This window comes from Perca fluviatilis, chromosome 18, assembly GCF_010015445.1.
Source record: "Perca fluviatilis chromosome 18, GENO_Pfluv_1.0, whole genome shotgun sequence".
Lineage (NCBI taxonomy): Eukaryota > Metazoa > Chordata > Actinopteri > Perciformes > Percidae > Perca > Perca fluviatilis.
Genome location: NC_053129.1, coordinates 5,281,566 through 5,292,480, shown reverse-complemented (window position 1 = coordinate 5,292,480; position 10,915 = coordinate 5,281,566).

The following is a 10,915-nucleotide window of genomic DNA, read 5'->3' as shown; positions in this document are numbered from 1 at the left end:
GTGCAATTGTGTAGCCTAAGGTTAACACCTATGAAACACCAGTTAGCCAGAATTTTGATACTATAAGGGGTCCAAATAATAATAATAAATGACTATAACACACCATAGTTTTTCTTTATGTACTGTTACATTTTCTATAAAGTGTGATTCATGTCTCTAAAGCCCCATAGCTATGATATCAAAGTTGCAATGAGTTGTTTTTATGATCTGAATTGACGTATCAACAGATATCACTTGATCGAGCCTCACAGCGACACGGTTTGCTGCTTCTGGGTGTTTTAATTGGAATGACTTATCTCCTACCCGTTTTTACACACTTTGTGACGACTGACCTTGTTAACTAAAGTTAAGTCGTCGACGTTGTATGTTGCTATCACAACTTTCCGTCTGTTCTGACAACCGTCTTTTGATGTGGTGACACGGATAGACGGCGTTTTGTAATTTTGACAGTTACCCAACGGTCTGCTTTCTTAGTGTGTACTGTCTTGCTCTGCGGGCCGACTCTGACTGGATCAAATTTCACGCTGAGCTGCCGAACAGGGCGTGGCCTGTCTGTGTCTGTCCTGCTGTAGCACCTCTGCTCCTGCTCTCAGCACACACACACACACCCTTTCTTAGGCTCGGCTCCTGTTGTGCTGTAATGATTTGCCTTCTACCCGTTTTTACCACTCTTTACTATACTACAATATCTCTGATATACTTCAGGGAACACACGTTTGTGGTAGACCTGACTTATTCAGTTTATTACTGATATACCTGTAATCTCATAATAATAATAGTAATTAGAATAGACTTTATCTGTACTACATTTTGCATTTAGAACTAATCTCAAAGTGCTACGGTTCATACTAGAATATACCTGTTTGGTATATTAAAGAGGGAGAAGAACAGAGTGGACTAGCTTTGACAGGTGGGGAGGAGCTGTCTGCTAGTGAGCGGCTGCAGCAGTAAGGAGGAACCTGCCGCAGGCCTTCTGTCTCTGAGCTGCTCAGCACACGAACATAACAGCTTTAACTGTAACACACACGACCATTTTTTTAATAACTTGAATTGGCAAAAATAAATTCAATTCAATTTTATTTATCAAATCATAAGTATCAAATCATAACAAAACTTATCTCAAGACACTTGAGATTGAGACATGTTGACCGCACTCATTTTAAATGCAGAAACTCCTGAGCAACAGGATGAGTTACTGCAAAAACTTAAAGCACTAAAAATACATATTCAGGCCCTACTAATGGAGCCTCAGAAGCAACCTCTCTCTCAGCAGCAGGCTCCCCAAATCCATCAGCCCCCATTTTACGGGCCTCCAGCTCAATATGCTTATCAGCCTCCTCAGGGTCAGTTCTACGGGCGTAGTTGAGGAAGAGGCAGATTACGTGGTGGATATCAGAGGCGGCCACAAAACCAGGCACAGCGTTTGTGTTAAACGTGTGGCAAACCGGGACACTTCAGCAGGAACTGTTACAGTAACAGGCAGTCTGCACAAGGATTGGCGGTATGCTTTTAGACATTAGATGAAGATAACTCTTTTCTCAAATAGTAATTAATACATTAGTCATGAAAAGTCAAATAAAAAGTTTGTTATGTTAGTATAATATAATATCATGTTAATTCATATTTTAGGAGGTGATGAGCTTTACCAGTAGCACACAAATTTACATTATGATCAGCTAATTTAACAATTGTATAAAAGCATTGTATTTCTTTTATATGGTTTTAAAGAAGAATATTTTGGTAAATTTAGTTAGCTTTTTCATTGAGTCAAGAGAAAAACTGAAAAGAAGAATAGTGGTACAGTCTCCATGCTACACTAATGGTAGTATTAGGATTTTCCTCTGTGGACACATGTCCCCTACCAGTATAGTTGTGGCTGTATTATTTGTGTCCCCTTAAAAATTGTTCTTCGGAAATGTCATGTATTGTCCCCATTATTGATTATAAGTCTCCAACCATTTTTCTTCAAAAAATAATGTTTGTTAACCTTTCCAAAATTGAGTCCATTTTTTCTTTGTGTCAAAAGACGTCTAGCTGGCCTCATTACCAGAACAGGACTGACACTCCTAATATTCTTGTCTGCGCAAAGACATGAGATCAGTAACAACCAGCTCACTAACTGTGGCAGACAATAGTGATGTGTTCGGACTACAATGTACCTCAGGAGGTTAATCACTTATATGAAATTGAAAATGCTATCTCACAAGCACCATAACCTAGAAACTTTAAGACAAACTAAGGTTACTTTTGTATACATCACTAATTTAAGATTTCAAAGCCAAAAAACAGTCAGTATCAGGATTTTGTAAACATGTTCAGATATTTTTGTAATCTGATATATTCTACTAAAACAGACAAATTAGGATTTTCCCTGTGTACACAAAATATGAAATATGGTGTTTTATTATTTGAACTGCCTAACAGTCATACCTATAAGTCCTGAAGTTTTTGAACACTTTTCTGCATTACTATTTTTGTTTATTTTTTCCTCAACTTTTGGGGCATGTTATTTTTATAAAAATACATACATATTTTTTTCTTAGGTTTTATTTGTTTTGCATATTGCTGGCGTCAGCTCATTGTTTGCAATTTTATTTTAGTACTTCCTTACGCAAATGGTTTGACTTCTTCTACCGTTCTGCCTATCTGCATTTTCTTATTTTGCCTAAGATCGACTACAGTGAAAGTTGTTCACTGTTGACAGATCAGACGTAGATTGGCTGTTTGTTAACATAGCATGAAAGAACTCCTCCTTTCTTTACCAAACGCTCTGAAGACACTCACACGACACAGACACGAAGCAGTTTCCCCCCCACAAACCTATTATTGTGGAGTAGTCAAAACTGTTCCAAGTTGATAAATTATCTACTACATAACGGGGATCAATATAGTTGCTGTGTCTTGTACAGTCTCACGGTTCTGACAGTTTCACTCAGACTCCTCCCTGTTGTGCCTCTATCTGTCTCGGCTGTGTTGAGGTTTGCATGGTTTCGAAACTGATATCTTATATATATACCTGCACCTCACAATGTCTACTTCATTCCGTACTCTTTTCTTGTTGCTTATAGCTCAGAGTTGTACTTAGGTCTGGAAAAGAGGGTTTTAAGTTCCAGGACACAACGGCTGTCTCGTACATGGTTATTATCAGGACCTAATTGAGGGTTTAGCTTGCTTTTATTTAGTTTTATTTTTAGGATGGGGCACGTGTGTCAAATTCAAGGCCAGCGGGCTAAATAGATTTTTATCCGACCCGCATATCACTTTTGGTTTACAATAAATTTTGGCCCACCTGATTTTTGTTGCTTTTTGTATTTTGTTGATTTTTCTTTCAGACTTTTGGCCACTTTCTTCTTTGATGGCTAACATTTTTGCTGACTTTTAACTATATGTAAGGAGACTATACGAGATTTTAAAGTTTTTTGATTACATAAAAGTTTGTCCATAACCTACATGTCTGGCCCTTGATGTGGTTCTCATTTTCCAGTGTAGTCCTTAGTGACCTTGAGTTTAACACCCCTGGTCTACAGTTTAAGTTGTGTGCTGCTCGTTGTCTTCCCGGTGCAGTGGCTCAAATTTCAAGGTTAGCTACAAACGGGGTGTGGTTTCTTAGTGAGCCCTCTGGGAACTGTCAGGGTGGGGCTTCCCAGCTGCACAGACACACACACATGCTCACATTTGACAGTCAAACATAAATTGTGCTCCTGTTGCTCACACTTAGCAATACTGTTAATACACTGAGGTATATTTTTTATTTGATTTATATGATTGTTACTTTCTGTCTACTGCCACTACCTCTAGGGAACATTTTAATTCATGATGATTTTATCAACGCCAGACAGCACTATTACTTTCTGTTGCGACCCAAATTATATATGAAATACACCTGTTGTCTTCGTCATTTTTTAAGCCCTTTATCTTGAAAGGGAGATGGGACACTGCCCCCCTGCTATATCTAGTGTGAATGCATTTGCATATTACTGGACCTATGTGTGGGGAGTACTAACACCCTGATATTTACCTATCTAGTGCATGGAATAACAAGTTATTACTATATCCTAAAGACTGTTTTGTGATTCTACAAATCATGTTTTAATGCTAAACATGCATGTGCCATGGTGAATCCTTAAGATTTACTGTATCTGTGGACGGCTACTTTAGAGACTACCTTCCCTGGAGGCCAGTGAGCAGTGGGGATTTATATTTGCTAATAATAATATACTGGACTCATGTTAACACTTTAATTTTGAAAAAAAAAAGAAGAAAACTTTCAAACTAATTCAGGACCCCCCCCTTGCATTGACTCTGAGGACCCCCGAGGGGCCACTTACCCCATATTGAAGATCCCTGGAATAGACAACATGTTTTTGTTTGATTCATCTCAGTTCATTGGTTGAGATTGTAATTAAAGCCAATTCAGGTAGCTATGAGATTTCGTTTTAAATAGCTATTCTATTGGACTCTGCTGAGTTTGTCAGTTACACTACACTACAGACTTTGTTTTATTTGGACTCACTATATGACAATTTTTTTTTTTTACACTATGTAGTTCATTTTTGCAAAACATTTTCGGTATAATTTATTTCACTTCTGTTATTTTATACAGCTTTTGCTGTTGTAACAAGGGAGGGTGTTTAAGATAAATAATAATAATAAAAAGAAAAGATGAAAAAAAAAAAAAACATTAACCATTATTTTGATTTGTTATTGAGTCATGAGTTTTCATGCCTCAAAAGAGGGATAGCATACCAAATACCAAATTTAAGTAAAGTGTTTTAATAAATAACGTGTTATTTTGGATTTTTGGATATTTTGGATTTTTATTTTTTGGATAAAAAAAAAGAAAAAAGTTCACATTTGTTTTTACCAATTATTTTTGTTTGTTTTCATCGATATCGCTGAAAATTCTGTTTGCTTGTTTGTTTTATGGCTAAAAATTCTGTTTTGTTCTGTTTGACTTAACATCAGGAACCCGGTGGCTATAGGTGCTCCTTGAAGTGATAAAGCGAAATATGTCCAGCCCTAGGTGGAATCATATCAAGCCCTACTCTCTACTGCTACCACTTTCAAATCACTGAAAGGACCACCTGGATTCACCTTCATCAAACTGTAATAAGGTATTTGGGTTGTCTGGGGGAGACAGAGCGGGCTGAGGAGTCTAGTCTCACTGATCCGAAGTGGGAGAGGGGAGTCTGGGCTACAAAGGGGGTCTTTTAGACTAGAAAATTGTTATTAGTGGACCGTCTCAAACCCAGTGAAGAGAATATATATGTATAAATATATACGTATGTCTATATATATAGATTGCATCCCTCAACCATATTAGAGGAGAAAGTGAACTGGACTCATCAGTAAGGGGTCTCTAACCAGAAGCCCAACCAAAAATGGACCGCAGACGCCCGTGGCATCCTTTTAGGCTTTCGGGACTGTGCGGTCTCAGGGGAACGATGTGTTTCCTCTTCTTAGCTGCACTAATTATACTGCCACCAATAATATGGCACGACCTGCAGCTACTAAAAAACAGGAAAATAACCAAAATCAATGCTACGAATCTGACTCTGAATCTGACCACTGATACACAACCGAGCATACCAACCAAGCCTATCTCTGCACAGAGTACTGTACCAATTGGGACCATGTTTTCCAACACTCCACAAGGGTTACAAAGCTGACACCAAGCAGACGTCCAGATGGACCTTAGTTAGAAAACCGTTGAATGGCCAGTCACCTAGGTGGGATAGTGTAGTGACAGTAAGGAATGTAAACAAGGCAGACCAGGGTATCTTTTGGGTGTGTTCAGATGTCGCTGGAAAAGACCTATGTCAGAGAATTGCTATCCGAGTACAAGAACCTCCAGTCAATGAACCCGAGACAACCTTTAATTTGCAAGATCAAATTGTCACCTAACCAACCGACTTGACCCGCAAAGATAAAACCGCTATGGAACAATTGCATAAGCATGCTCCACAGTCAGACCCTATTCAAAATTAAACAACAAAAATGATGTCACAGGTTTGTAATGTGTCTTTAGTCTGTTTAGCTATGCACTCTCTAAACCTCAAACCTAAAATGGAAAATACAAGTCATTGAGTTTACTGTTTCCTTCAGTAAATATTGTCTTACCACCTGTTACTTAAACCTTTTCCAGGTAATGACACCTGCTTCTTGAGAACAGGACGGGGAAAAAAGTGTGCATCTACTAAGCTCGTCTTGGTGTTAACATCGCTACTGACAAAGGTAACTCCTTAGCCTCATGGTCTGTTAATCAAAGCGCCAGTAGAGCTGACATACGGTGGCTCGTGGGGACGGTTCAAAGGACGTATCTTCCATGTCCCACACTGAGCAGGAAGTGTACTCCTGGTAGCACTTTTGATGACAGACTGTGCATGTGTGATGAAGCTTGATGCACTCAGAGGCGTATCTACCAGACGAGTTTATTGCACGCTATCAAATTTGGCACTGGCGTTTAAGTCATTCTTTTCTGGTGGGAAACCGTAAACAAAATTTGAATTGTATTACAGTGTTTTGCTATTTGCACATGGGATGCAGAGAAGGACATTGCTAAACCAGCTGAGAATAACTTCTCCGATGACTTGAAAGAATTAGTAGAAAAAATTAAATATTTAATGTCAATATTAATGCTTAAAGTTATGTACAATGTTAGCCTGTAGCCAATTGAATGCATGGGATGTTAAAAATAAAAAATGAAAAGACATGATTATGTCAATATTGATTTCCATAGCTGTGTCCATTGGTATCCTCATTTGGGAACGGTACCATTCCCACTCTCACCGGTGGACCACCCTATTGGCTATAATTGTATGTTAAGTCTTTACAGTGATGTGACCATGGAAAGTGATGTCTGCAGGACCCTGTCTCTCCTGTATCCCAGAGTGCGTGCAATACAACCGCCTCCAGGAGTGGTCGCTTACCCTGGTAACTATACTTGCATCACACAACCCAACAGCTCTACCATGAATGTGGGACACCTACCTAACGTTTTGTATGTACACCTACAACACATCTTTGTTCGCTCCCAATGTCACACAGCTGATGTTTAACAATCAGAGTAAGGGACTCGCTGATGTCTGGTGGATGTGTGGGACACAGCCCCGTCTTAGACCATACTTACCTGCTAAATGGGGGGGCACCTGTGCCTTAGTGTCCCTATTATTGCCGATTACCATGCTTCCTATTAATGCAAGGAAGCTAGAGGAGACAGTACAGTCTACCTATCACAAACATTCCTTGAAGAGGGCTAAAAGAGACACTGACTTGGGTTTTTGTACATGGGGAGACCCAAACACCCTGTTCGGGTCGTTTTTGGCAAATACAAAGCAATTGTGCTCTCCATGCTTATGTCCGTGGCAGTGTTTCTGGGCATATTGGTGTGTTGTGGATGCTGTTGCATCGCTTGTTGTCGCACTCTGGTGAACAGATGGATTGATGTGGCTCTGACCAAAAAAGATCCCAAGAAAGATGCTCCTCCAGCGTACTCCATGCCCCTGTTGGGGATGGAAGACGGTGATGAGACTGATTCAGACAATGAAGGAAGTGAATCACCAATGTAATGCTATGCTAGATTAACCTTGCTTCTTTTTCCCCTAGTGCGGCCAATTGTTGAATAGTTTAGTGTGTTTAGTGGAAAAGCACCATGATAGCTTAGTCATGCAAAAATGAGAAAAGGATACTGTTGTACGTGCAGTATGACGGTGGTCAGAAAGCAACAAGAGTGCAGCAACAAAGTTAATATCAGTTTGATATCAGTTTAACCATGAAAGTAAGTTACTCCTCAATCTGTGACGGACAACAGTGGCGCATTGTTCTTTCTGACCATCAGCATAATTAGTCTGCCTAACAACTGATGAAGAGGGCGTGTGCCAAGAGACTGGGACCAGTCTGTGCACCAACCAGGGGAGGCTAAGTCTAAACCACGGTACTCCTCCAACTGTTTTTCTATCCTCTTTTCCTGATCCTACTTTGTTTCTTAGTTTTGCGCGTGGCTCCAATGGGCTTTTTGATTTGAATTAATGTAACTGAAAAGCTAAAACCTGAATCTAATTTTAGTAGTTTTGCAGTCAGTATAGCCTTAAGCAAGACATAGATTTGAAGTTTGATTTCACAATTTTAATAGAAGTAGATGTTTATATTGAAGTTTTTGCTGTTTCACTATGCTTAAGAGATCTCCACAGATAAAAGAAAAAATGTAACCACCAAGTATAGTCATAGACGGCAATGTATTCTGCAGCTTACATTAGCAGCTAAATTCTACATAGAGGCTACACGCACCACATCGCACTGCTATTTTATTACCAATATTATAATTAATTTTTCTAATATTGTCGATCACGTTAAACTGTGTTTAGGTTAGCAGTTAGGTAGTTTTATGTTACACAGTGTTAGCCGTGTAAAAAGGGGGAGATGAAATTTTTCCAAAATTTTTACTGTTATGATATGCACCGCGTGTGCGTTGCATAAAGGGGGATTGTTAGAATATATTTGTGAGAGTAAGCTAACAGGATTGTAGAGTTCATGATTTTGACCTTGTTGTCTCGTTTCCCTGGGTTTTGAGAGGCCATCTGGTTCTACAGTGATTTGACATTACAAAAGTAGGGTGAGATAATGCCTGAAATGAAAAGGTCTTCTCTGATCAAAGGGGGAACAGGCAACAAGGTCATTGTTTTGTAAGCGCGTGATATGTGACACAAAGTATAGTGGAATGACCTGACTCTTGGAGAACTCCGTAAATTTGAAGGAGATTAAAAAAACACAGAGGTTCAAATTTAACAATAGCAGTCTGTCTTTATGAGCTGAGAATGAGAAGTCGAGGTCATTCGTTTATACAATGTGATACATATCGTTAGATGGATGAAGCAGAGAGAAGGAATAAAAAGTAAAGGTTCTGGGTTAGCCGGGATCAGATGCTGGGGGAAACTCTGTCTGTTTGCTAGGTTTTAGCGATAGGCTGTTTTATCTTGAAGTAATCTGATCCTTGTGCACAAGTTTATTGTATTTTGCAAATATCATTCACTAAAGCTTGTTATTAACTTTAACTGGACGAATCCTGAGTCTTATTTTGAATCCTGAGTCTTTTCCTCTGATCTACCAGTAAACGAACACTCTTCAGTGACCATAGAATTGGAGTCAGATTAAGGTCATCGATCACATTTTAGATTAAAATCTTACACACTCAATCATGCATTTGTTGCTTTTCCTCAGGACACTGACCACGAAGAAAGAGTGGTTCTTAGCTATTCGCCTCACAGGAACGTCATAATTAGGTGAACAAGAAGATCCAAGTTGACAGAACTTTTGTCTAAACTTGAAACGTTGGTAAAGTCAACAAAGGTAGTCAAAACTCAATAATCTACCAAAATCTTACCAACCCGGCTGCTCACCTCTTAACCAGCTACAAAAAAACTGGTTAACCAGCTGATCCCCAGGTAAACACAGCAATGACCAGCTAAGGTTGGACGTTGATTCTCGCTAGATTTTCCAGTACGGGACCGGGACCAGCCCACTCCAACTAAATTCACACTTTAAATGAAACATAACACCCACCCTTATACATCTATGATATCTATTACACGACAAAAAACTATGCAAATCACCATAAAATCACTGATTAAAGAATGGAAAGAAAGATCTTTTTTGGTGTTCTGGCTTTTTTTTTCTTACTACATCTAAAATAGTAAGCCTTCTTTTCAGCAGTTCCTCACCCAGGGCTTACGATGTCAAAACATTGTAATTTAATGACCATTCAGTCCTTCTGCTTTATGCCTGTATGCCCTGAGACTCTTCAGGTGCTTCCACAGGGGGTTTCCCAGTATCTATATATTCTGGGCATAGAGTGTTGGTCCAATGGCTCCCATTACATATACTTTGATAATGCGTTTGTCTGGTTTGTTTGGTATGTATTTTATAAAGGTACAGTGCCCACGACATGCAACCAGACATTCATCCGCAGTCATGTGAGAGCCTGGATTTTAAAGAAAGGGTTATTGCTAGACACACCTGTCCCATACATCCCATATTGCTGCACACAGGAGAAAACATGGAATGTCTTCAGAGACATGGTGGTTGGAAATATTTCCTTTCCAGTGGCAGCATTCCAAAGGCTTGGCCTTCTGACTTGTGCACTCCTGCCAAAGTGAGCAACCCAATGTAGGCATTGCATCTGTGGGTCCTATTGTTTATATAGATGTACAGATGTGAAGCCAAAATATCCTGGATACTGACGGTGCCATCTTGTAATTTTGGGGCCAAAGTCTGCGCAGTAGTGATAGAGCGGTGGAGCCACGGTATCAAAGTCCCACCCATTTTCTTTTTTACTTTAGTCAAAGGGAACTAAACAAAAGGTGGGAACACAGCAATGGTCGCCATGCATCATTAAAGTATAATTGTATAATTCTTTTTTAAACCTTGCCAGACTGATATAATTTGGACACGAGGGACTGTTAGGTTGTAAAAAGTTAAAACTATGCTTATGTATTATGTTTTAAATAATAAATTGTATGCTGCAGTCAGGTTATGAAAATAGGAATGGAATCTAGAATGACTAGCCTACTTAGGTAAAAACAGCTGGTTATTTCTTTCCCCCTCTCTTCCTGTTTCTTGCAGATAGATTAGGTTAAAACCAACTATTAACATATGAAGAGAAACGTCTCTTTGAGTCTCCAACCTCCTGTTGAGCTAGACGTGATTAGAACAAAGGAAATGCATATTTCTGTAGAATCAGCACTACATGATAATCAACTTTAGTCTGTGACCTGAAATTCAGAGGTGTGTCCTTATCCTTAGAGATAGGAATAAATGTGGGAGCAGGAGAAAGATTCGAGGCCACAAGCACGGGACCTGACAAGGGAACAGGTTCTGTGGTCCGCTGTCAGCTGCAGTGTATTGTTTTGTCATGTCGCAT